This window comes from Pleurodeles waltl, chromosome 7, assembly GCF_031143425.1.
Source record: "Pleurodeles waltl isolate 20211129_DDA chromosome 7, aPleWal1.hap1.20221129, whole genome shotgun sequence".
In the NCBI taxonomy this organism is placed as follows: Eukaryota; Metazoa; Chordata; class Amphibia; order Caudata; family Salamandridae; genus Pleurodeles; species Pleurodeles waltl.
This window is the reverse complement of record NC_090446.1, coordinates 612,594,132-612,620,557: the sequence shown is the minus strand read 5'-3', so window position 1 is coordinate 612,620,557 and position 26,426 is coordinate 612,594,132. Positions and strand designations below refer to the sequence as shown.

The 26,426-nt window shown below is 50.3% G+C and overlaps 1 protein-coding gene across 2 annotated transcripts in view; it reads left to right on the top strand.

Moving 5' to 3' along the window:
- The first annotated feature begins 1,793 nt into the window (after window positions 1-1,793).
- Window positions 1,794-26,426, top strand: part of CDHR2 (cadherin related family member 2) — a 497,387-nt gene continuing 472,754 nt past the window's right edge. The window contains exons 1-2 of one of the 2 annotated variants that reach the window (XM_069244566.1): window positions 1,794-5,669; window positions 6,317-6,497. The gene's annotated coding sequence lies outside the window, so the exon portion shown is untranslated. The remainder of the gene's footprint in view (window positions 5,670-6,316; window positions 6,498-26,426) is intronic. The other variant, XM_069244564.1, reaches the window with a different exon arrangement.

Sequence of the window (26,426 nt, the reverse complement as noted above, 5' to 3'; positions counted from 1 at the left end):
TTCAGCCTAAGCTGCTTTGCCATAGCTACCTTCTATCAGCCTAAGCTGCTAGAAACACCTCTTATACACTAATAAGGGATAACTGGTCCTGGCACAAGGTGTAAGTACCTCTGGTACCCACTACAAGCCAGGCCAGCCTCCTATAATAGGGCAAACAGGGAACATGTGAGAGGCCTAAGGCAGTGGACAGGTAAAGGAATGTGGTTTGGCAAGAGTAGTAAGCGAGAAAACACAATATTCTATAAAATAACCAATATTATTTTTGAGGACTTTCAAACAGAGTGCGTTTGCGTTTTTCGTCTCAGTGTATGTAAAAAATCCTGCTGAAATCCACTGACTTCTCACAATACCCAGCTGAAAGCACCTGTAGCCAACTATTTATAGAAAAATACATGTATTAGGCGGGTGTAATACCCCAAACACCCCTCTGACTCTACGGCCCTGGGTGAAAGAGGGGCTGACAGAACTGTCAGACAGAGAGAAGGGCAGGGGTGTAATGACTGCTGAGGTAGAGATCTGAGATAGAGCACCGAGGAGGTCGGCAGAGGGAGGTAAGACTTAGAGGGCGACAGACAGAAGTAGAAAGGATGGTGAAGGAGGTGAGCAAGATAAAGGGAGAGAGACGACAGGTCATGGGTAGGCAAGGTAGAGAAAGAGAGGTAGACGTAAAGGTAGCGAAACTAGAGTTAGGGATAGGTAGAGAGAGTCAGACCCTGAGGTAGGCAGAGAAAGAGCAGTATGTTTCTGCAGAGGAATCATCTGGTGGCTTTTCCACGGTCCCCCTGGAAGATCGGGGCCTTGGCCCATTGCCCACTGTGCCTGTGCCCTAAAATAGCTCTTGCTTGGAGGGCGACACAGGGGTAATTAACGATTGGCTCACACAAATGTATCCTGCCACTTTTGTGGTACTCTGGTAGGCGTTGCGACGCCCACGCTTCAAGTACTGACACCTACACATTGCGCAAGAGATGCACACCAGTTGTGACAAGCACAAGTCCCTCTTATTTCAGTACATGATCAAGAGAGCTCTGTCAGTGCACCTCACTCATGTCTGACTGCAGCTGCTATTGTTATTCAGTTTCTGACCAACCTTACACTACTCACTAAGGCCCCTCTGCGCCGGGCGCCCTCACGCCACACACATCTCTGCCAGAGCACCTCAGTACTGAGCAACAGGCTTTCGACACCACGCGGATCCCTGATTGTCTCTCGAATCGGCGTATGCACCGTCGCTTGCAAGACGTGAATGCAGCTCTTACAGCACGTTTAATTTATATTTAAACACGGGCATTTAGGCGTCTATCATGTGAAAAATGACAACTCATGTTTTTTCAGTCGTTTTTCTGTCGCTGAACTCTGTATGTAGATCAGTCGCCTGATTTAATTAGACTTGGTTCCCTCTAGTATTTTTTATGCTTTGCAATCAGTTTATAATTAAATTTTCGCTGAGTGTAAGCAGTATAAATAGCCCTGTGTTAACGTTATGTTGTGCCCTTTTTAGCTTCCAGGACTGTTTTAAGAAAATGTAATGAAAAAAAATTAGTGCATAGTTTCTATTCCACAGGAAGCTCAATGGTGACCTCCGCTGGAAATGATTCTATGTCATGACCAGAGGCTCTGATTATGCTTTCTCTTTCTTTTACTGGCTCAACTCAGCAGCCAATCAAATAACAGTAAAACACAAAACATCAATACCCATGATGCTTTGCATTAAATCACATGTTCCAATCACATCTCAAGACCCCTGTCCATATAAGCTATGACGCCTTAAGTCACTTCCTCTTTCTTTGCGGCTCCGCAGCAGATAAGTACTCAATTGCTTATATTCCTGATATTTTTGTGTATATTGTAGTATTTGCACTGTATTATCGTTGATTTGATCATTGCAGCAAAGCGATTCAGCTCGCTTTCTTGGTTTTTGTTTTCAGAGCTTACGCACTCTGTTTATTTTTCATGATCGGCTTCTTGCCGATTTGGCTCATTAGTGGAGAGGGAGTGGAGTACGCGACTAGAGCATAGTCCTGTTTCTATTTTTAGTTTCTTTCCCTGCATTGCCTCGCGTTAGGGATTTGCTAGCCGATCTTTGTCAGAGTGCTTTCTTTGTAAGATCGGCTTGTTTCTTTGTGGCACAAGCATGTGTAGGCCCCCTTTGGCAGTTAGTTGTGCTCCCAATATGCTCTGTTGCTTGAGCACGTGGGCTGTAATAAAATAAGAGGCTTTGCCTAGAGTGTTATTTTTCACAGGCTGCTCCCTCCACATTGTATTGGCCTTTAAGCCTGTTAGGGGTTTTTACACTCCCCCTATATTGATATCTCCTGTCCTATCATTTTTATATATAACTAAATATATATATCTCAGGAGAGTTCCCGGGACCCAGTAAGAAGCCTAAAAAGCAAGTTTCACCTCTTATGGTCCTCGATTTCGATCCCACAGAAATTATCCATCCTAGGTCATCCAATTGGATTCCTCCTCTGGAAGTGGCAAAATATGTACAGTTCAACATTCGCAAGAGTTTCGATAAGGAGGTGAGGTCCCGTCTTCGTGCAGAATGCCCTAGACCAGATCTAGAGGGCAAGGTTGCAGACACTCCAGAAATTGACCCCACTATGGTGATCCGTATGAAAAAATGTGCCAGGGACCCAAAAAAGGGTCTGGACAGGTCGTGGCGTAACTGCCAGGACAAGTTGCAAGATATGTCTGGTCCTCTGACGAAGATCCTAGAATTGGCCTTCCAGGCTAACGGATCAGGGACCCCGGTAGACACAGACGTTTTAATTGATTGGGCACAAAGAACCATTGTCAAATTGGCAATACTAATTGTGTGATCTCTTCCTAACGCAGAAAGTACATACTTATGTGTATCGACCCTATACTAAATTATTTGGCCTCAGAGGCTGGTCCTTCGGCCTACGGATTGCTATTTAGGGCTTCATTCATTAAAGAACTGGCTAAGTTCTGTTCTACTTTTCCTCCCTCGATAAGGCACAGGTGTCCCTCAAAAACGTTTTTAAAAGAGGGCTTTTTCTCAAGGCCGGTCGTTATGGGGGGTGAATGTTCGGCTGATGATATTTTGCAAGTCCTCAGAACTACTACCCCTGAGGGAGAGGATGTTGGTTTGGAGAACAGTCTTCAGACACCACTTTCTACCCATCTCGCTCCAGAGGAGGGTGCTCCAGATTCCATAGAGGGCCCCTCGGGTACAACAGGGAGCAATTCAAGACACTGGATATTCCGCTAAGCATTATACCACATTCTCAGGTACTGCTGGGGGGCAGAGTGGGTTTATTTCTGGACAATTGGAAACAGATTTCTGGGGATCTTGGGGTTTTTCAGACGGATTGCGTTTCAGGTTGGAGTTCCTCAGTACTCCGAAGCCAATGCAACCCCCTCTTCAAATGTATTTTTCCCTTGCAGATCAGTCCTTCATAGACATAGAGGTTCAAGCCCGGATCGACAAAGGGGCAGTACGTTTTTCCTCCCCTCACCCGTACGGTTTTATTAGCCCCATTTTCTTAGTAGACCAGAAAGGTGGGGGTCACCGCCTTGTGTTAAACCGAAAAGATTTAAATTATTGGATCCTGTACAGACACTTTAAAATGGAAGGAATACAGTTGTTGAAAAATATTCTATTAGAAGGCGACTGGATGGTCCGCCTAGACCTAAAGGACGCATACCTCTCGATTCCCATTTTTCCTCCACACAGGAGATATTTACAATTCCTGCGGAGGGGTCACTGCCTGGAGTTCAATGCTCTCCCTTTCGGTCTGTCGTCAGCCCCCTGGTGCTTCACAAAACTGATGAGACCAGTGGTGGGATCACTTTGAGCCAAAGGAGTGTGCTTGATCATATATTTGGATGACATTTTGTTGATGGCTCAGGATGCTCAGACTCTCCTGATTCATTTGGAATGGACTATCCATCTTGTACAGGAGCTCTGCTTTCTTATCAATGTGCAGAAGTCACTATTGAATCCATCTCAGGAGACAGATTTCCTGGGTTTCAGGACAGATTCAGTCTGCTCACAGCTTATTCTTCCCTCTCAGAAAATTTACAACATCAAGAGGGAATTGAGGTCTGCATTATCTAGCCCGACTGTGTCGTTGAGGATGATTGCCAGGTTAGTGGGTCTTCTGACTTCATCTATTCAGGCCATTTTTTTGGCTCCCCTTCACTATCGTGCTCTGCAGACACTCAAAATCCAACACCTGCAGAAGGGTCTGAATTATTCAGAACTGATTCTGTTATCCAACGAAGTGAGGTTGGAGATTCATTGGTGGTTCCAACATACGGAAGCTTGGAACAGCAGAACCATTTTCTTCTTATCCAGAAGTGGTGATCAAATCAGATGCCAGTCGTTGGGGCTGGGGAGCTCTTTGCGGTTCTTTGGTGACCAGAGGTCGATGGTCGAGATCGGAGCAGAATCTCCAAATCACCTGCTTGGAACTTCTGGCGGGCTCTTTTGCCATAAAGAGCCTCTCCCCTCAGAAGACGGACTGTTGCATATTATTGAAGGTGGACAATATATCAGCAGTCCGATATGTCAACAAATTGGGGGGGGACGAAGTCCAGGATTCTGGCAGAAATTGCCAAGGAATTCTGGCATTATTGTCTCAGCCATCATTTGGTTGTCCTAGTGGATTACCTTCCAGGTTCCCAGAACACCATAGCAGACTGGAACTCCAGATTTCTGAGGGATTCCAGTGATTGGAAACTAGATCCAATGATTTTTCTCCAGATAACCAGAGAGTGGGATCCTTGCGACGTGGATCTTTTTGCTTCACGTCTGAACTCTCACGTCGCAAAATGTTTCAGCTGGCATCTTGACCTCTGGCTCTAGCGGCAGATGCCTTTCTTCAGGATTGGACACAGTTCTGGGGTATGCCTTTCCACTGTTCCTAATGATTTCAAGGGCTCTGTCTCACATATGACGACAGAAGGTGGAGATTGTTCTGGTGACCCCATTCTGGAAAGCCCAACCTTGGTTCCCAGTAGCTCTGTATTTAACTTGTGCTCCTCTCCTTCTCATTCCACCTTGTCAGAATCTTCTGATGAGTCCGGTGGGCCTTCAACATGGGTCTTGTCAGAGAAACTGATTTTGATGGTTTGGATGGTTTCAGGTCAAGATGGAATTCACTAGGCATTTCTCAGCAAGCTGCAAATTTCTCAAACAGGCTTGGGCTGCAGGCACTCATAAGCGGTACACCACAGCCTGGGGCAGATGGAGTACTTGGTGTGACAGACGGGGTTTCGATCCTGTGGGGTCAGACGTTGAATTGATTGTAAATTTCTTAGCTGAACTCGCAGGCTCAGGATTGGCATATAGAACAGTTAATAATCGCCGATCCGCCATCTCTGTTGGTCATGAGCCTATTGAAGGTAAGCCTGTTGGGGAACATCCTCTGATAAGCAAGGTTATGAAAGGTATCCGCATGGCGAATCCCCTTCAGGCCCGGTATTCTTCATTATGGGATGTGAGTGTTGTATATCGGTTTTTAGACAATTGTCCTTCTAATTCGTATCTTTCTCGAAAGCAGATTTTGGCGAAATTAACTATGTTACTCTGTCTTATTTCCTGTATCAGATGTCAGAGCTTTGGATCTGGCAAGGAGAGTTTATTCTCCCGAAGGTGTTACCTTTACCATCACTAGAAGGACAAAAACTAATTGCAGGTCAGTAACTTATCCAGTGTTTCCTGATAATCCACAATTGTGCGTAGAACAGTGTTTGAAAGCTTATGAAGTGGCCACTGAAGAATTCAGACAAGATTCCAGGGGCAAATTATTGATTTCATTACAAAAACCTTTTAAGGAGGTTTCGCCAGCTACATTATCTAGATGGATGGACTGGTTAATGAACAAAGCTGGTATAGATACAGAAAAATTTGGGGCACGTTCAGCAAGGGGAGCCATGGCTTTCAAGACTTATGCTTTAGGTTCTCGTTTAGAGAACCTTATGAGTGCGGCAGACTGGTCTTCTGAGTATACTTTTTGTAAGTTCTCTCATAAGCCTGTTGTTGATGTGGCTACAGTTGTAATTGGTCAGTTTTAAACAAGCATAATCGGAGTCTCCGGTCCTGACAGAGAATAAAACGCGTCAAGAATTTTCAATTCTGTTAAGGACACAGAGGCGAGGATTATCCCTCCCATATATGTATTTTATGACTGTTATCAGGTTTTAATGTTAAGAATCTTTTGTATTTATTGTTATACATGTTTATGGATTTTGCCCTCCCTTGTTTTTATAGAGTTGCTCACAGAAATGTTGATTTTTGTATATCTATGATGGGAGATATTACCTTCAGTTTTTGCTATTTTAGGGTCTGATCAGGAGACACCGTGAAGTTTGCATTTTCCACTGTTCAGCATTCGTAGAAAACAGCTCTGTGGACTTCGTATTTCATTGGAAGGCTTTTACTCCTTCTGGATATAGCTCCTGTTGAGCTCGGCTTGTGGGTTTTCCAGGTTTGCAGATCTGGTGGTCGTTGGAAAAGTTCAAATGTAAGGATTTACGTTTCTGATGCTTGATGTTTATCTGACTTTGGCAAAGAAAGAGGAAGTGACTTTAGTGGTCATAACTTATATGGGCAGGGGTCTTGAGATGTGATTGGAACAAATGATTTAATGTAAAGTATTATGAGTATTGATGTTTTCTTTTTCACTGTTATTTGATTGGCTGTTGTGTTGAGACAGTAAAAGAAAGACAAAGCATAATCCTCGCCTCCATGTCCTTAATAGAATTGAAAATTCTTGAGGCATATGCTAGAATTGTTTTTACTTTCACTGCATACATACTTCCCAACATTCTGTGACCAAAAGAGCTAGTTTTCTTTTTCTTTTTTAAAATAAAATTATCATTATTATGACATTATAGCACATAACATCATATGATCTTTGCCTGTTTGACATCACAGGAAATGACTTCTTGTACCAGAATAGACAACAGTATTACAGTGGAACTTGTCCAGATTCCAGGCTGGTGGACGCATGATTGTGCAGTAGCAATAACACCGCAGAGTGGGACACAATGAACTGGACACGCTCAGTACAATTGTTGGCAATGGTCACGAGCGACCACTTGCCCGTTTATTTATCTCCTTGGGCCACGCCCCCCCCTCAGAGTGAAAATGGCAACATAGTATAGTAGAGGCTAGGTGGCACTCCACATCCCTTTCAACTTTTCTTGAACTGCATCTGGCTGGTCGATCGCCCAGAATGGAAATACCTAATCTCTCAGTCTCTAGCTAGGAGCGGGGTTAGGGCTGAGATTATACCTCTGACTCCGGGACCCTTCTTCACTCTTACTCCTCAATTTGGGCGTATATCGGGCTTCCTTTGCCAGTGAAATAGGTGACCTGTGCTGTTGGGGGATGCTGACCGGTGATTGGCAGGATGACTGGAGTACCTGGACCATCAGTAGGGGCACTCGCTCTTGGTGATGCTGACACAAAAGGTTCCCCTCAGTGTGCGCCACCTTCTTCATCTAGCGCTTCAGCAGACCCCTGGCAGGGTTGTAACTTTTCTTGAACCAGGGCACATTTCGTACCCGTGTGGCTACCTCGCTGCATGATGTTTGTGGTGCCATTAATGTGCACGACTCAACAAGTCTCTGTTTCATAGGGGTTATGGAATTTCCACCCCCGGTGATGATCTTGCATGATGATGTTGCCCCCGATCTGGATGGTTGGGGGTCCTTGGTTTTCTTGAGAGGCTGGCTTTGTGGTTGGTGATTTTTCTTTCCTCTTGGGTCACCTGTATGTCCAATATGGCAGGTTGCCAGCCTAGACCCTCTGGGATGCTGTCTCTTGTGGGTCTTTGAAAGAGGAGTTCTGCTGGGGCACAGTTAGCGGTGCAGTGCGGGGTCTGCCCGTAGGCTCTAAGGAATCTATGCAGACAGCAATCGGCATCTTCACCCCGATCAACACTTATCCTTAGTGCTCAGTTCAAAGTCCTCATGAATCTTTCAGCCTCTCTGTTTGCTTTAGGCCACTGGGGGGTCGCCTTTCGGTGGCAGATAGTGAGAGATGACAGATATTCCTGGAATTCCTATCCCTGGAATGGAGAACAGTTGTCTGACTTTATTTCTTTGGGCAAGCCAAACAGTGCAAATGTTTCCTCCAAGACGGGCTTAAGTTTTGTGACTGCTGTTGTTGGAAATGGCCTCTTTGTAGGGTCACCCCCAAACTTTTTGCCTTCCTCCTTCTCTTTTTCTGACCTCATTTTTGCTGGCTTTAGGACTCTGCGCACTTTACCACTGCTAATCGGTGCTAAAGTTCATATGCTTTCTCCCTAAAACATGGTAACATTGGCTCATACCCAAATGGCATATTTAATTTACTTGTAAGTCCCAGTAGAATGCACTACCTGTAAATTAAATGCTCCTAGTGGGCCTGCAGCACTGATTGTGCCACCCACATAAATAGCCCCTTAACCATGTCTCAGACCTGCCATTGCAAGGCCTGTATGTGCAGTTTCACTGCCACCTCGACTTGTCATTTAAAACTACTTGCCAAGCCTTAAACTCCCCTTTTCTACATATAAGTCACCACTAAGGTAGGCCCTAGGTAACCCATAGGGCAGGTGCTGTGTAGGTAAAAGGCAGGACACATACCTGTGTGTTTTATATGTCCTAATAATGGAAAACTCCTAAATTCATTTTCCACTACTGTGAGGCCTGCTCCTTTCACAGGCTAACATGAGGGCTAACCTCATATACTGTTTGAATGGTAGATTCTGATGAGAAAGGGGTAAATAGGTCATGTTTAGTATGGCCAGAATGGTAATAGAAAATCCTGCTTATTGGTGAGGTTGGATTTTATATTACTATTTTAGAAATGCCACTTAAAATCCATCTGTATGTATGTATGTATTTCATATTTATAAAGTGCATTCCGGTCGAGACATCGACGAATTAGGAACAGGAGTGAGAGGGCTAAGGAACAGGCAAAAAGAAAAGCAGGTCCATATCTACTGTGGAAAGAGACAAGTTTTTAGCTTCTTTCTGAAAGCCAAAAGATCATATTCTTTCCTCATCATAGGAGGGAGCATGTTCCAGTGTTTAGCTGCAGCCACCGTAAATGCCTTATCGCCCCATCTGGCCTTCCGAGTCCGTGGTACGTAGGCCAAATTGGAGTTCGCAGATCTAAGCTGGCGGCTAGGGGTATACCAGCAAAGCCCCGAGGTCAAATGTTCAGGGCTGCTGGTATATTAAGCTTTATGTTTTAAACACATTGTCTTAAAGACAATGGGGGTCATTCCAACCCTGGCGGTCGGTGTTAAAGCGGCGGCCAACCCGCCAACAGGCAGGCAGTAAAAAAAATTGAATTCTGACCCTGGCGGAAACCGCCAACAGAGCCCGTCACTTTAACACTCCGACCGCTATGGCGGGACAAACAAACAGCGCGGCAGTCACCGCCAACAGACAGGCGGGAGACAATGTACCGCCCACCCTATCACAACCCACCAATCCGCCACCTTTTCCGGGGCGGTAGCCCCGCCGATAAAAACACGACGGAAACAGCCATTACGAACGGGAAACGCTCACCTCTACACACTCCACGAGGAATCTGGACTGCATGGAACCCGAACTGCACATCCTACCAGCTATTGTCTTCCTGCTCCTCTACCAGGAGCACGAACGCCGGCGCAGAAGACAACAGTGCGTACTGCACCTACGACACAGGGGAGGGGGGAGGGAAACAATTACGGGGACACACATACGCGACACACCCACCCTCACCCTCACCCACAACTACATACACATCAATGCAGAGCAACAACTCAGAGTGACACCCCCAAACCCCCCGGAAGAATGCAAAGACAAAATAAAATGATCATGAAATTTGAAGTATATTGTACGGCTAAGTAAAAAAATATATCAAACATCTATAACTATATATACATATGTAAATTGTCCTGTCCAAATTGGGTATCAGCCATTGTTCGTGGGCCAATGGGCCTAAACACATGGGTAAAGCCCACACAGGATACCCGACTCCAATGGAGAGAACACTGCAGGGGCATCAGATAGCAAAACTAAACGCACCTCAGGGGGAAGGGAGGGGGGGCACCTCAGCCAGATGAGTCCACGACGCCAGATCCACGATGGGCCTCCATGGCCACTGTTCAATCCTGGGGAGTGCAAAGCCACAGTCTCACAAGTCTCTACAGTGGGTGGATTGCCCACTGTGCCATCCTGGGGAGTGCAAAGCCACAGTCTCACAAGTCTCTACAGTGGGTGGATTGCCCACTGTGCCATCCTGGGGAGTGCAAAGCCACAGTCTCACAAGTGGATTACAGACTCCACTGGTTCTGGAGGAGGCATGGTGCCCAGAGTGCTTCGTGCAGCCCTGCCCAACACAGATGCGGGCCTGCCCCTTCTGCCAATGGGCGAGCGGTGCTTGAGACGGCGGTGCCCAGCGGAGCGGTGCAGAGACGGCGGTGCCCAGCGGAGCGGTGCTTGAGATGAAGGGCCCAGCGGAGTGGTGCAGAGACGGCGGTGCCCAGCGGAGCGGTGCTTGAGATGAAGGGCCCAGCGGAGCGGTGCAGAGACGGCGGTGCCCAGCGGAGCGGTGCTTGAGATGAAGGGCCCAGCGGAGCGGTGCAGAGACGGCGGTGCCCAGCGGAGCGGTGCTTGACATGAAGGGCCCAGCGGAGCGGTGCAGAGACGGCGGTGCCCAGCGGAGCGGTGCTTGACATGAAGGGCCCAGCGGAGCGGTGCTTGACATGAAGGGCCCAGCGGAGCGGTGCAGAGACGGCGGTGCCCAGCGGAGCGGTGCTTGACATGAAGGGCCCAGCGGAGCGGTTCTTGACATGAAGGGCCCAGCGGAGCCGTGCAGAGACTGCGGTGCCCAGCGGAGCGGTGCTTGACATGAAGGGCCCAGCGGAGCGGTGCTTGAGACGAAGGGCCCAGCGGAGCGGTGCTTGAGTTGAAGGGCCCAGCGGAGCGGTGCTTGAGACAAAGGGCCCAGTGGAGCGGTGCAGAGACGGCGGTGCCCAGCGGAGCGGTACTTGACATGACGGGCCCAGCGGAGCGGTGCAGAGACGGCGGGGCCCAGCGGAGCGGTGCTTGACATGAAGGGCGGAGCAGTGCTTGACATGAAGGGCCCAGCGGAGCGGTGCATAGACGGCGGTGCCCAGCGGAGCGGTTCTTGACTTGAAGGGTCCTGTTCAGCGGTTCTTGAGACGGCGGTGCCCTGTTCAGCGGTGCTTGACTTGAAGGGCCCTGTTCAGCGGTCCTTGCCTTGAAGGGCCCTGTTCAGCGGTGCTTGACTTGAAGGGCCCTGTTCAGCGGTTCTTGAGACGGCAGTGCCCTGTTCAGCGGTGCTTGACTTGAAGGGCCCTGTTCAGCGGTGCTTGACTTGAAGGGCCCTGTTCAGCGGTTCTTGAGACGGCGGTGCCCTGTTCAGCGGTGCTTGACTTGAAGAGCCCTGTTCAGCGGTTCTTGACTTGAAGGGCCCTGTTCAGCGGTTCTTGACTTGAAGGGCCCTGTTCAGCGGTGCTTGACATGAAGGGCCCAGCGGAACGGTGCTTGACATGAAGGGCCCCAGCGGAGCGGTGCAGAGACGGCGGTGCCCAGCGGAGCGGTGCTTGACATGACGGGCCCAGCGGAGCGGTGCAGAGACGGCGGGGCCCAGCGGAGCGGTGCTTGACATGAAGGGCCCAGCGGAGCGGTGCTTGACATGAAGGGCCCAGCGGAGCGGTGTAGAGACGGCGGTGCCCAGCGGAGCGGTTCTTGACTTGAAGGGCCCTGTTCAGCGGTTCTTGAGACGGCGGTGCCCTGTTCAGCGGTGCTTGACTTGAAGGGCCTTGTTCAGCGGTTCTTGACTTGAAGGGCCCTGTTCAGCGGTGCTTGACTTGAAGGGCCCTGTTCAGCGGTCCTTGCCTTGAAGGTCCCTGTTCAGCGGTGCTTGACTTGAAGGGCCCTGTTCAGCGGTTCTTGAGACGGCGGTGCCCTGTTCAGCGGTGCTTGACTTGAAGGGCCCTGTTCAGCGGTTCTTGACTTGAAGGGCCCTATCAGCAGTGCTTGACTTGAAGGGCCCTGTTCAGCGGTCCTTGCCTTGAAGGGCCCTGTTCAGCGGTGCTTGACTTGAAGGGCCCTGTTCAGCGGTTCTTGAGACGGCAGTGCCCTGTTCAGCGGTGCTTGACTTAAAGGGCCCTGTTCAGCGGTGCTTGACTTGAAGGGCCATGTTCAGCGGTTCTTCAGAAGGCGATGCCCTGTTCAGCGGTGCTTGACTTGAAGGGCCCTGTTCAGCGGTGCTTGACTTGAAGGGCCCTGTTCAGCGGTTCTTGAGACGGCGGTGCCCTGTTCAGCGGTGCTTGACTTGAAGGGCCCTGTTCAGCGGTTCTTGACTTGAAGGGCCCTGTTCAGCGGTGCTTTACTTGAAGGGCCCTGTTCAGCGGTCCTTGCCTTGAAGGGCCCTGTTCAGCGGTGCTTGACTTGAAGGGCCCTGATCAGCGGTTCTTGACTTGAAGGGCCCTGTTCAGCGGTGCTTGACTTGAAGGGCCCTGTTCAGCGGTCCTTGCCTTGAAAGGCCCTGTTCAGCGGTGCTTGACTTGAAGGGCCCTGTTCAGCGGTGCTTGACATGTGTGTCCAGGTCACCAGATCGGGCCAATACATGGGTTTCACTCGCCACCTGACATGTGGCTGCCGGGCCCTTCGTGCACATCTGTCTTCTCGCTTGCGGGGCCCTCCTGTGCTGCCATCCTGGGCCCGTGGGTGTCCTCCTGCACACCTGGAATAGGGCTGGTGGGGCCCTCCTGGGCAGCTCGCCTGCTGCCGGACTTGTCGGGCGTGCTGCCCTTGTCACCCTTCCCTGCTCGTCTGTGGCCCTTTCCTCCCTTTGGCGGTGTGCCAGGTGGCACCCCACTCCCTGACGGTGCCAGGGTAGTGCATTTGGAGCCTGCTGTCTTTGGCCTGTCGCGCCGGGCACTGGCTTTCTTGGCTTTTTTTTCAGGGGGTGGGCTGGCCGTCTCTTTACTCCTGGCAGAAGTAGCTGGCCTTGAAGGTGGTGGACTCCAAAATCCTTGGACAATTGTCTTTGTAGGTCCAGGTTTTGTGGTGGCTGAGGTGCTGATTGGAGTCTTAAGAGATGGAGGGGGTGGGTCAGTTGTTGGAAAGAGGTCAAGGTTGGAAAGGAAAATCAATTTAGAAAGACAGGGACGGGTAGTTGTAGTGGGTATGGGAGTGGAGGAAGAGGATGTGGTTGTAGGAGAGTGAAGTCTGGTGTCTTTGGGTGCAGGTGCTTGTGCTGGAGGCTGTCGTGAGGTGGATGGCTGTTGGGTGGGTGGCTGACTGCGTTTGTGTGGTTTGGAAAAGAGGGTGACAGACACACTGGGAGAGGACACGGGACGTGTAAATGGTAGTGGGGGTGGTGACTGCACGTGTGCGGAGTGTTCTGGTGGGTGTGCTGGTGATGGACGTAGTGGCTGAAGATGTGGTGCATGCAAGTGTGAGTGGAGACGTCACATGGAGGGAGGAGGGAGACGAGGAGGAGGGGGACACAGAGGAGGCAGTGGCTGTTGGCATGTCTGCATGTGGATGTTGCTTGGGTGAATGCTTGTGTGATGTGTGGTGCTTATGTCTGGATGAGCTTCCCTTGGGTGTTGAGGTGTGTGCAGGCTGGTCTGTAGGTGTGTCTGGGATAGGCAGAGGTACAGGGGAGTGGGACTGGGTTGAGGAAGTTGGAGGAGGGAGGCAGGAGACAGGGACAATTGCTGCCGTCAGTGCTGAGGCCAGAGCGTTGAACGATCGCTAATGGGCAGCCTGACCCGAATGAATGCCCTCCAGGTATGCATTACTCCTGTGCACCTCTCTTTCTACACCCTGGATGGCATTCAAAAGGGTAGACTGCCCAACAATGAGCGTCCTCAGGAAGTCTATGACCTCCTCACTGAGGGCAGCAGGGGTAACTGGGGCAGGGCCTGAGGTGCCTGGGGCGAAGGAGATGCCCACCTTCCTGGGTGAGCGGGCACAGGGCGAAGGCTGAGGGGCTGCTGGGAGGGCGGAGCTGGTGTGCTGGGTGGCGGCTGTACCTGTTGTTGCGGTGGGCACGGATGTTGCCGCCACCACAAGGGAGCTCCCTTCCGAGGACGTGTCTGTGTCGCTGGTGTCACCACGTGTCCCCGCTGTGGAGCTCCCCTCGCCCTCCGTCTCACTGGTGAAATCCGAGTCAGTTGCATGGCCCTCCATGGCCATGTGAGATGCAGCTCCCTCGTGCTCCGATGCCACTTCTCCTCCGCCTGCTGATGCTAATGCACACATGAACAGGAAGACCACCAAAAAAAGGGGTGGGGGAGAAACAAAGACATGTTGAGTGCATGCATTGGCGACACCGTTGGCGGAGGGGACAGACACAGAAGCCCCCTGCACTATGCCACGCACTTGGGGTACACTACTCAATCCGTGGGACATGGCCTACAAGCCTATGGACACCAACTCCACACATAGGTGACACAGGGCCATGAATAGCTGTACTAGGCAACCTACAGAGGTGGGGTGCGGGGGCACAGGGCCATGCCTAACGGAGGGGCCTAGCCTACAGAAATCGCCCTGGCCTAGGGATACCCACAGCCCTCCTACCCCACCCAGACACCTCCAATGTGCGCAAAATCAGCAGAATGTGCCTGTACTCACCCCTTGTGTCTGCTGTGATGTCCTCACGCGCCCATCCAAATCTGGATAGGCCACCGCCAGGATCCGGGACATCAGGGGGGTCAAGGTACGACTGGCACCCCTCCTACGTTGGGAGGCCATCCCCAGCAGAGCCTCCGCGGTCTTCCTGCTCCCACGGCGGATGTCCTCCCACCTCTTCCGCCAGTGGGTGCCCCGTCTGATGTGGACCCCCAGGGTCCAGACGTCCTTGGCGATGGCACGCCAAATGTTGATTTTCTGATGGGCGCTGACCTATGTGACATGTACAGGGGGAGAAAATAAAAAATCATCACCTTCTGCATGCTCGACGTGAGTGGCCCCCCATCCCCACCCTTGCCATGTGGCACATGCTCTCATCTGTCGTTCGATGCATGCCTCATTCGCTCCCCTCCCCACCATCTTTCATTCACCCCACTCAACCCAGGCATTGGCCACAAAGCATGGTCCCAGTGTACTTACCTGTTGGTCTGGAGGACCGTAGAGTAGCCGATACTGGGGGAGGACCCCATCCACGAGTTTCTCCAGTTCTTCTGAAGTGAAGGCAGGGGCCCTTTCCCCAGTCGCAGCAGCCATTGTCTCTTCCAGACCGAGGTCACAGCAGCACTTGCAGTATAGGTCCTCTCCTGTGGATGATCAGGTATCGAGTGATTAAGCAGATAGAAAATGGCGGTCACGCCCGCGGCGGGGCGTACCGCGACCGCCGGCGCACATCGTCATTGGCTCCTGACACCCATAGGGTTCAATGTTAACCAATGCGGCTTTGCACCGCGGTCTTCGACCGCCTACCACCACGGTGTGCCACGCCAGCACATTGACCTCACATCCCACTGTCGCACTTCACAGGTCAGGCAGCCGCCTTTTCAAGGGCCCCCATATCTTAATTTCTACTGCGTCACACATGCCTAGGCCTTGCATTAACACTCATACAAGCCATTCAATGCATTGAGAATCGTGTACTGTGCAAGCTGTGGGAACGTACCTGTGGGTTGATTGACTCTGTGCTCCATGTTGTCCTTCCTAGGCACCGTCCGCTGGGACTTGCGAGGAGATGGAGGAATCTTCCTGTGTACAGACCGCTGGTGGACCTGTCGACAATGGAAGAAAGACATGCCATACTGACATACAGGCTTGACAGAGCCACTATACAGGAACTGTGTGCCCAGCTGGAGCCAGACCTGATGTCACCCATCCGCCAACCCACAGGGATCCCCCCTCTAGTGCAGGTTCTGACAGTACTCCATTTTTTGGCAAGTGGGTCATTTCAAACAACAGTGGCCATTTCATCAGGGATGTCTCAGCCTATGTTTTCCAAGGTGTTGTCCAGAGTGTTGTCTGCCCTGCTGAAATACATGCGGAGCTACATTGTTTTCCCTGAGGTGGGCGATTTGGCTACAGTGAAGGGTGATTTCTATGCGCTTGGACATATTCCCAACATCATTGGTGCAATTGATGGGACACATGTTGCTTTGGTCCCCCCCAGCAGGAGTGAACAGGTGTACAGGAACAGAAAAAGTTATCATTCCATGAATGTCCAGGTGGGCTGACCAGTACATCTCCCATGTAAATGCCAAGTTCCCTGGGTCAGTGCATGACGCGTACATCATGCGAAATAGCAGCATCCCTTACGTGATGGAACTACTTCAGAGACACCGTGTATGGCTAATTGGTGACTCTGGTTACCCCAACCTGTCATGGCTACTGACCCCAGTGAGGAATCCCAGGACAAGGTCAGAGGAACGGTACAATGAGGCCCATGGGCGTACTAGGAGGGTGATCAAGCGGACCTTCGGGCTCCTAAAGGCCAGGTTTAGGTGCCTCCATATGACAGGTGGATCCCTAATGTACTCACCAAAGAAGGTGTGCCATATCATCGTGGCCTGCTGTATGCTTCACAACCTGGCTTTGCGACGCCAGGTGCCTTTCCTGCAGGAGGATGGTCCAGATGGTGATGTTGTGGCAGCTGTGGAGCCTGCGGAGAGTGAAAAGGAGGAAGACGAAGAGGACGACACAGACAACAGGGACACAGTAATACAGCAGTATTTTCAATGACATGCAGGTAAGAATCAACACCGGCATTTTACATTTTCTTAAAGTCTCCTGCCTCTCTACTGTCAGAGTTTCCCCCCAGTGTATGTTAACTGAGTTGTGACTTTCCCTTCCAATTTCAGAGATGTGGGCCCCACTCCGTGACCTCTGCTTTGTTTCCCCATGGACTACAGCTGTGTGACAGTGGTATGTTGTCATCACAATGTAGCTGGACATTTTGGCACGGTTCTGTGTAATACATTTGTTCAAAAATACAGGCAGACTCCAGATTATTTTTGTGCAATAAGTGTGTTTATTAAAGTGCTCAATTTTGGGTAATGGTTGCAATTTGGTGATGGGTGATGGTGGAGGAATGTCCATGGCAGAGTCCAGATTTTCAGTCTCACAGGTGCATTGTCCATATGCCTGTGGAAGGTGGAGCAGGGGCAGTTTAAGGTTGGACAGGGTGACAATGTGGGACAGTGGGATGACAATCAGGGGGTATCCTTTCCTGGCGGGGGTCCTGGCATCCTACTCTGTCTTCTTCCTAGATCTCAGGCACCGCTTGCGGGGTGGTTCTCCTTCTGCAGGGGGGGGGGTTCTGGTGGCCTGTTGTTCTTGTGTCGGGCCTCCTGTCCACTAGCGGAGGTGGTAGCCTGTTCTTGGTCCATGTTAGTGACAGGGGCCCTTTGTGGTGCCACATGGTCCCGCAATGTGCTGACAATCTGATTGAGAGCCACAACGATGGTGCCCATTGTGGAACTGATGTTTCTGAGTTCTTCCCTGAACCCCATAAACTGTTCCTCCTGCAGTACCTGGATCTCCTGGAACCTATCCAGGACCGTCGCCATCGTCTCCTGGGAGTGGTGGTATGCTCCCATGATGGAGGATAGGGCCTCGTGGAGAGTGGGTTCCCTGGGCCTGTCCCCCCCTTGTCGCACAGTAGCCCTCCCAGTTCCCCTGTTTCCCATGGGCCTCTGTCCCCTGCACCGTGTGCCCACTACCACTGCCCCCAGGTCCCTGTTGTTGTTGGGGTGGTGGGTTAACCTGGGTGCCCTGTAGTGGTGGACACACCGCTGATTGACGTGTCCTGGAGACAGAGGCATGGGCCCGCTGGGTGGGTGCTGTGCTGGTGTTCCCAGAGGGGGGTAGGTCTGCTGTGGCCTGTGGCTGTCCGAGGGGATCCGACTGTCCTGAGGTCCCCGATGGGCCTGGCTGGTCATCTGGGTCCAGGGAGACAGAGCTGCTGTCATCACTGTGGGCCTCTTCTGGGGGTGGAATGGACATTTCTGGACCCTCCTGGGCGGTGTCGTGGCGTTCGGGTCCTGCAGGGGTATAAGAGTATGGTTATTGCTTCTGTGTGTGCCATAGCGTGCAATGGGTGGCTGACCGTGTACCCCAGTGCTGGCATTCCCTTGTGGGGGCTGTGGGTGGGATGGGTATGTGCAGTGGGCATGCTTAGGTGATGGGTGTCCATGGTTTGTGGTCGCATGCAGGGCTTGGTGTTGGGATGGGTGGGTTGTGATGGTGAGACATTAGCAAGGAGGATGTGTGATGGGGGTGGGGGGAGGGTGGGGGTATGATTTGGCATGCCGGTGGGTGGGGGGGGATGAAGTAGTTGAGATTAGACTTACCAGAGTCCATTCCTCCGCCTACTCCTGCGAGGCCCTCAGGAAGCAGGATCGCCAAGACCTGTTCCTCCCAAGTTGTAAATTCTGGGGGTTGAGGTGGCGGTCCGCCGCCAGTCTTCTGCACCGCGATGTTGTGTCTAGATACCATGGAACGCACCTTCCCCCGTAGGTCGTTCCACCGCTTCCTGATGTCGTCCCGATTTCGTGGATGCTGACCCACAGCGTTGACCCTGTCCACTATTCTTTGCCATAGCTCCATCTTCCTGGCAATGGTGGTGTGCTGCACCTGTGTCCCGAAGAGCTGGGGCTCTACCTGAACTATTTCCTCCACCATGACCCTGAGTTCAGCGTCTGAAAACCTGGGGTGTCTTTGGGGTGCCATGGGGTGGTGTGGATGAGGTGTGGGGTGGTGTTTGTGGTGATGAGTGTGGTGAGTGTGGTGGTGTGTGGTGTTTTGTGCGTGGATGTTGTGTGAGTGATGGTGTAATGTGCCTGTGAATGCTCTGTACTAGCTGGTGGTGTCTCTCTCTGGCCTTAGTCAATAAATGGTGGTCGTAGGGGTTTGTGGGTGATGTGGGTGTGTGTTTTATATTGTGTTGGGTGTGTGAGAGTGGTGTTTGTATGTGTATCAGGTGTGTGTATTTCAAAATGTTCAATGTGGCAGTGTTTTGGAGCTGTGTGTGTATTTTGACCGCAGCGTTGTGTACCGCCAATGGAATACCGCGGTTGAAAGACCACCGCGTGGATTCGTGGGTCGGAATGGAATGGGCGTATTTCTGTTGGCGTGACGGTGGAGGTTTGGTCATCGCCAGTTTTTCGCTGGCCGTTGGTGTGGCGGACTTTTGTGGATGTCGGGTTTTTGGTGGTTTGCCTGTTGCGGGTCAGAATGACCGTGGCGGTTCACTGCGGCCGCGGCGGTGTTATGGCGGACTTCTGACCGGCGGTAAGCGCCTTTTACCTCTGAGGTCAGAATGACCCCCAATGTGTTTCTTCACAGGTAACCAGTGTAGTTGCCTCAGAGTAGCACTGGCCGAAGTGGAACAGGGGAGATTGAGATTTAGACGAGCAGCACTATTCTGGATAAGTTGAAGCTTACTGAGTGAAAGCTTGTCAATGTTAAGAAATAGTGCGTTGCAGTAGTCTATTGTCGAGATTACCAGGGCAAGGGACACCATTATTCTGAGCTTCTCTTGTAAACAGGGGAATATTTTTCTCAGAGTTTTCAATATACAGAAGCAGGTTTTGATGACAGAATTGACATGTGGCTTAAAAGATAAAGCAGTGTCAAAAACGACTCCCAAGTTCTTAGTAGAGCTAATCGGAACAGGTAGGTCTCCGCACACAGATGGCCACCAGCAGGCGCTCCATAAGTTTTTGCTAGAGCTAAATAGACGAATTTCAGTTTTGTCGCCGTTCATCTTAAGCCAATTCATGCTCATCCATTTATTAATCTCATACATACATTGGTGGAAATGGTCAGCGACTTCTTCCCAGTTCCCATCAATAGGAATGATTAGTTGAGTATCATCCGCATAAGATGTGGTCAAGAAACCAAAAGAGCAAATCAATCTGGACAATGGAGCCATTTACAAATTAAACAGGATAGGACTAAGTGAGGAACCCTGTGGTACACCGCATGGTAACTGATATGCAGGAGCTTTAAAATCTCCACAGGTTACTGTGGCAGATCTGTTTTCAAGAAAGGACTTCAATATGTATAAAGCTCCGCCCCTAATGTCTGCCTGATACAGGCGATGTGTCACAATTTGAGGGGAGATGGTATCAAACGCTGCTGACAAATCTAGAAGCACTAGAGTGGTACCAACTCCCTCATCAACTAGTTTCTGAATCATATCCGAGGTGGTAAGGAGAGCAGATTCAGCACTATGTTTTTTTCTGAAACCATGTTGAGCAGGATCTAGACTCCCTGAGTCATGAAGGAACACGACTAATTCTTTATTGTAATGTTTTTCCAAGATCTTTGGTTGGAAAGGCAATAAAGCAATAGGTCTTGAGATCATTAGATTTGCTACCTACTTTCTTTTTCAAGGGGATAACCGTTGCTTCCTTCCAAGAGGAGGGAAACACGCCCAAGGTCAGAACCTCCTGAAATATGGGGCAAGCACAGTAGAGACTAGATCTGGGACAAGCTGTAGGATGTAAGGTGGACAGGGATCAGTAGGGGACCCAGATTTAATGGTTGTCATAAGCTTTTTAATCTTCTCTGAACAGAGAGGCTGAAAATGTATCAATGTAAGGCTGTCATCTCTAATAAAGATGTTCGGAGATTCATGTAACTCACATGTGTCCATGGGTTGTGGAAAATCCGCCTGGATGTGTAAGATTTTACTTTCAAAATACGTTGCCACCTTATTACAGAAATCTTGAGAATTCTCAAAATCTGTGGGTGTATCAGAGGTGGTGAGAGAGCGTACTACTCTAAAAAGTTCTCTAGGGTTATAAACAGCTACCTCAATTCTGCTTGAGCAATATTCAATTTTAACAGTATTAATAGCGTTTTTATACAGACTAAGGATAGGTCTAAGTTTTGCCTTTTCCATGGGAGTAGGATCTAACCTCCAATTCCGTTCTTGTTTTTTTAAAAATTATTTTATTTATTGAGTATTTCACGATATAAAAAATACAACAAACAAACTTGCCAGTTATCGTCATTAGTGTGTTACATATAGTATGCTATTAAGTGTCATACAGAAAGGAACATATTACAATAGTCATCATGTCCACATCAATAGAGATTACAAGCTCCTAGACTGGGTACATGGGCTCGGAGGGTCACAACATTCTGCCTTAGTGTGCAGAGAGGGCAGCCGCGGAAGAAAACAGGGGTAGCGGTCAGGGTCATGCTAGTGTTACAGGCATTCCCTCCATGATGTGAGAGGAGAGGAGTGCGATGTATCCCCACCGTCACCCCCCTCCCAGGGATCATTCACTTAGGGAATCTCCCTCTGATTCCCTGCTCTGATGTTCCCGAGCCCAACTCACAAACGGATCCCAGATGTCACGGGGCCTAGATGCAGCCGGCATTAACTCCCAGAATGTGGTTAGTTGCGTGTGCCCGTAAGTTACATCCGCCAGCCAATCCCTCACCGTGGGCACCCTCGTCCTACCCCAGTGGATCGCCACTCGTCACTTAGCAAACAGTAAAAGTAATGCATGTAGCCTGCGCACTGCTGGCGGAGTGTTCCTGACATATCCTAGTAACCCAAGCAGAGGGGAAGGGACGTCCGAGCTGCCCACTATCTGGTTTACCGATACAAAAATCTGAGACCAATAACCCTTCAACTTCGGGCAGGACCACACTATATGTAAGAAAGAGGCCGAGGCCGACCCACATCGCCAACATTCATCCGTCTCCCTAAGTCCCATTCTTTTCAGGCTGATGGGGGTTCTGTAGAACCTATGCAGGTATTTAAAATGTATTTAACGCAGCTTGTAATTTGGCGAAAGCTCAGTAAGCTGCCCACAGCAGAACTCCCACTGTTCCTCAGAAATCTCAGGCTGGAGCTCCCCGTTCCAATACAGCATAGATTTAGGCGCCACCCCCGGTGTCATGTTTTGCATATGGCGATAAATACAAGTTACTAGCTTTTGGGGAGAAGGGGAGCCCACCACCGCCTCCAAAGCTGTAAAGACCGGTGGCTCATCAGGGAACCCCCCCGAATAGTGTCCGGCACGCCGCACGTAGTTTATGGTACAGAAATAGTTTGGAAAAGGGCACAGTACCCCCCTCCTCCGGCGCCGGGGGAGTCATAAACTTGCCACTGGGAAAAAGCTCCGCAAAGGTGCGGAGATGCATCCTGTCAATCAGGTGACCAGCTATCCCATCAGCCACACATGGCAGCATTGGGTTATGCATCAAAGGGAGCGATGGAGCATACAACAGTGGGACCCCGGCCCTCTTGCGCAACTCCTCCCATACCCACTGCAGCATCCTAGCCGTATCTACATCTGTTCTAGGACGCCTCGCCTTAGCGCATATCGCCACTCCAAGTGGAAGGGGCGCCACCACATCTCGTTCCACTGCCACGTGAGGCTGAAAAGGGACAGGGTGGGTCCAAAAATGCAAGAACTGAGCCTGAGCGCAGAGGGCATACAGTTTTATATCTGGGGCACCCAAACCTTCCTGTCGCAGCGGCAGTGCCAGCGTGTCCCACGCTACCCTGGCCTGTCCGCCCGCCCACACCAGCTCCACCAGGCCTGACCGCAGAGTGGTAAAGAAGTGTGCTGTAAGCGGTATAGGTATATTGACAAATAGATAAAGGAATTTGGGTAACACTATCATTTTTGTCAACGCGATCCGCCTAGTTAGTGATAAGGGCAGGGAAGCCCATAATTTCACTTTCTCGCTCAACCACATCATAGCCCTGCCAAAGTTAAGGCCCCAGATCTCCTGAAGGTCCCGGCTGATCCAAATCCCCAGATATTTGACTTTTTCCGCCTCCCAGCGCAGGGGGTATTCAGAGCACACCTCCGTAGTGCCGTCCGTGAGGGGGAAGATTACCGATTTAGACCAGTTAATGGAGATGCCTGCGAAACCCTCGAATCGGACAAATTCCCGCAGGATGGGATCCAAGTTGTCCACTGGATTGGTAAGATAAAGGGTCACATCGTCCGCGTATAGTGATATTAGAAGGTTTCTAGAACTGAATCCTATACCTCTTGCAGTATGATGTTGCCTAATCCTCGCTGCCAGCGGCTCCATAGCTATGGCAAATAGCAGTGGGGAGAGAGGACAAACCTGTCTAGTACCACGCAAGACAGGGAACGGTTCAGACACCAGGCCATTCACCCGCACTCTGGCTGTAAGTAAAGTGTAAAGTAAGCAAATTTTCTTAAGCAGCAACGTACTGAAACCCATCCTTTTTAATATATGGAATAAATATGGCCATTCAATTGTATCAAAGGCCTTAGTGGCATCTAAAAATACCACAGCAGCTCTGACCTCGGGGTGTAGGTAATGTAATGCAGCGAAGATCGTTCGCAGGTTGTGGCAAGTCGCCCTCCCTGGTATAAAACCGGATTGGTCACGGAGTGCGACCATCGACAACATTGGTTGCACCCGGTTAGCAAGCAGATTGGCTAAAATTTTCACATCTACATTAATCAGAGATAGGGGCCGGTATGAGTTTAGATCGTCAGCAGGTTTATCCGGCTTCAGCAGCTTGATAATCAGCGCTTCGCGCATAGTGGCAGGCAACACCCCTCTCTCCAGGGCCTCCTCGTACACTGCCAGCAACCGGGGCGACAGCTCATCTACGTATGCCTTATAGAAAGCTGTTGTCAGACCATCAGGTCCCGGCGCCTTATCAGGCGGCAGGCTCCTGATAACTTGTGCCACATCTCCGGCGTCTATCAGGAGGTCCATATATTCTCTGTGGTTATTGTTGAGCCATATCAATGCAATGGAATCTAGGTAAGAGAAAGACAGAGAAAAAAAACTTTTAAAACTTTTTAGAACTTTTTGGAAAATTAGAAGTACTTTTCACCACTTAGAAAAGAGTGAAAAGAGGAAATGCAAAACTTTTTGGCTATGTGTATATACACTGAACTTGTTTTGTATATTTTTCTCTTATGAAAAGTACAATGACAAGAGTGGTAAGTAGTCTCAAAGCACTTATCCCACTGCTGCACAACCAATATAGGAGGCTGGACTGGCTTCTAGTGAGTACCTAGGGGTACTTGCACCTTGCACCAGGCCCAGTTATCCCTTATTAGTGTATAGGGTGTCTAGCAGCATAGGCTGATAGATAATGGTAGCTTAGCAGAGCAGCTTAGGCTGAACTAGGAGACGTGTGAAGCTACTACAGTACCACCTAGTGTCATATGCACAATATCATAAGAAAACACAATACACAGTTATACTAAAAATAAAGGTACTTTATTTTTATGACAATATGCCAAAGTATCTCAGAGTGTACCCTCAGTGAGAGGATAGGAAATATACACAAGATATATATACACAATAGCAAAAATATGCAGTATAGTCTTAGAAAACAGTGCAAACAATGTATAGTTACAATAGGATGCAATGGGGACACATAGGGATAGGGGCAACACAAACCATATACTCCAAAAGTGGAATGCGAACCATGAATGGACCCCAAACCTATGTGACCTTGTAGAGGGTCGCTGGGACTATTAGAAAATAGTGAGAGTTAGAAAAATAACCCTCCCCAAGACCCTGAAAAGTGAGTGCAAAGTGCACTAAAGTTCCCCTAAGGATAAAGAAGTCGTGTTAGAGGAATAATGCAGGGAAGACACAAACCAACAATGCAACAACGATGGATTTCCAATCTAGGGTACCTGTGGAACAAGGGGACCAAGTCCAAAAGTCACAAGCAAGTCGGAGATGGGCATATGCCCAGGAAATGCCAGCTGTGGATGCAAAGAAGCTTCTACTGGACAGAAGAAGCTGAGGTTTCTGCAAGAACAAAAAGGGCTAGAGACTTCCCCTTTGGTGGACGGATCCCTCTCGCCGTGGAGAGTCGTGCAAAAGTGTTTTCCCGCCGAAAGAACGCCAACAAGCCTTGCTATCTGCAAATCGTGTGGTTAGTGTTTTTGGATGCTGCTGTGGCCCAGGAGGGACCAGGAGGTCGCAAATTGAACCAGGAGGTAGAGGGGACATCGAGCAAGACAAGGAGCCCTCTTAGCAGAAGGTAGCACCCGGAGAAGTGCCAGAAACAGGCCCTACAAGGATGCGTGAAATGGTGCTCACCCGAAGTTACACAAAGGAGTCCCACGTCGCCGGAGACCAACTTAGAAAGTCGTGCAATGCAGGTTAGAGTGCCGTGGACCCAGGCTTGGCTGTGCACAAAGGATTTCCGCCGGAAGTGCACAGGGGCCGGAGTAGCTGCAAAAGTCGCGGTTCCCAGCAATGCAGTCTAGCGAGGTGAGGCAAGGACTTACCTCCACCAAACTTGGACTGAAGAGTCACTGGACTGTGGGGGTCACTTGGACAGAGTTGCTGGATTCGAGGGACCTCGCTCGTCGTGCTGAGAGGAGACCCAAGGGACCGGTAATGCAGCTTTTTGGTGCCTGGGGTTGCAGGGGGAAGATTCCGTCGACCCACAGGAGATTTCTTCAGAGCTTCTAGTACAGAGAGGAGGCAGACTACCCCCACAGCATGCACCACCAGGAAAACAGTCGAGAAGGCGGCAGGATCAGCGTTACAGAGTTGCAGTAGTCGTCTTTGCTACTATGTTGCAGTTTTGCAGGCTTCCAGCGCGGTCAGCAGTCGATTCCTTGGCAGAAGGTGAAGAGAGAGATGCAGAGGAACTCGGATGAGCTCTTGCATTCGTTATCTAAAGTTTCCCCAGAGACAGAGACCCTAAATAGCCAGAAAAGAGGGTTTGGCTACCTAGGAGAGAGGATAGGCTAGCAACACCTGAAGGAGCCTATCACAAGGAGTCTCTGACGTCACCTGGTGGCACTGGCCACTCAGAGCAGTCCAGTGTGCCAGCAGCACCTCTGTTTCCAAGATGGCAGAGGTCTGGAGCACACTGGAGGAGCTCTGGACACCTCCCAGGGGAGGTGCAGGTCAGGGGAGTGGTCACTCCCCTTTCCTTTGTCCAGTTTCGCGCCAGAGCAGGGCTAAGGGGTCCCCTGAACCGGTGTAGACTGGCTTATGCAGAATTGGGCACATCTGTGCCCAAGAAAGCATTTCCAGAGGCTGGGGGAGGCTACTCCTCCCCTGCCTTCACACCATTTTCCAAAGGGAGAGGGTGTAACACCCTCTCTCAGAGGAAGTTCTTTGTTCTGCCATCCTGGGCCAGGCTTGGCTGGACCCCAGGAGGGCAGATACCTGTCTGAGAGGTTGGCAGCAGCAGCAGCTGCAGTGAAACCCCAGGAAAGGCAGTGTGGCAGTACCAGGGTCTTTGCTACAGACCACTGGGATCATGGGATTGTGCCAACCATGTTACATGGCCATATTCGGAGTTACCATTGTGAAGCTACATATAGGTAGTGACCTATATGTAGTGCACGCGTGTAATGGTGTCCCCGCACTCACAAAGTCCGGGGAATTGGCCCTGAACAATGTGGGGGCACCTTGGCTAGTGCCAGGGTGCCCTCACACTAAGTAACTTTGCACCTAACCTTTAC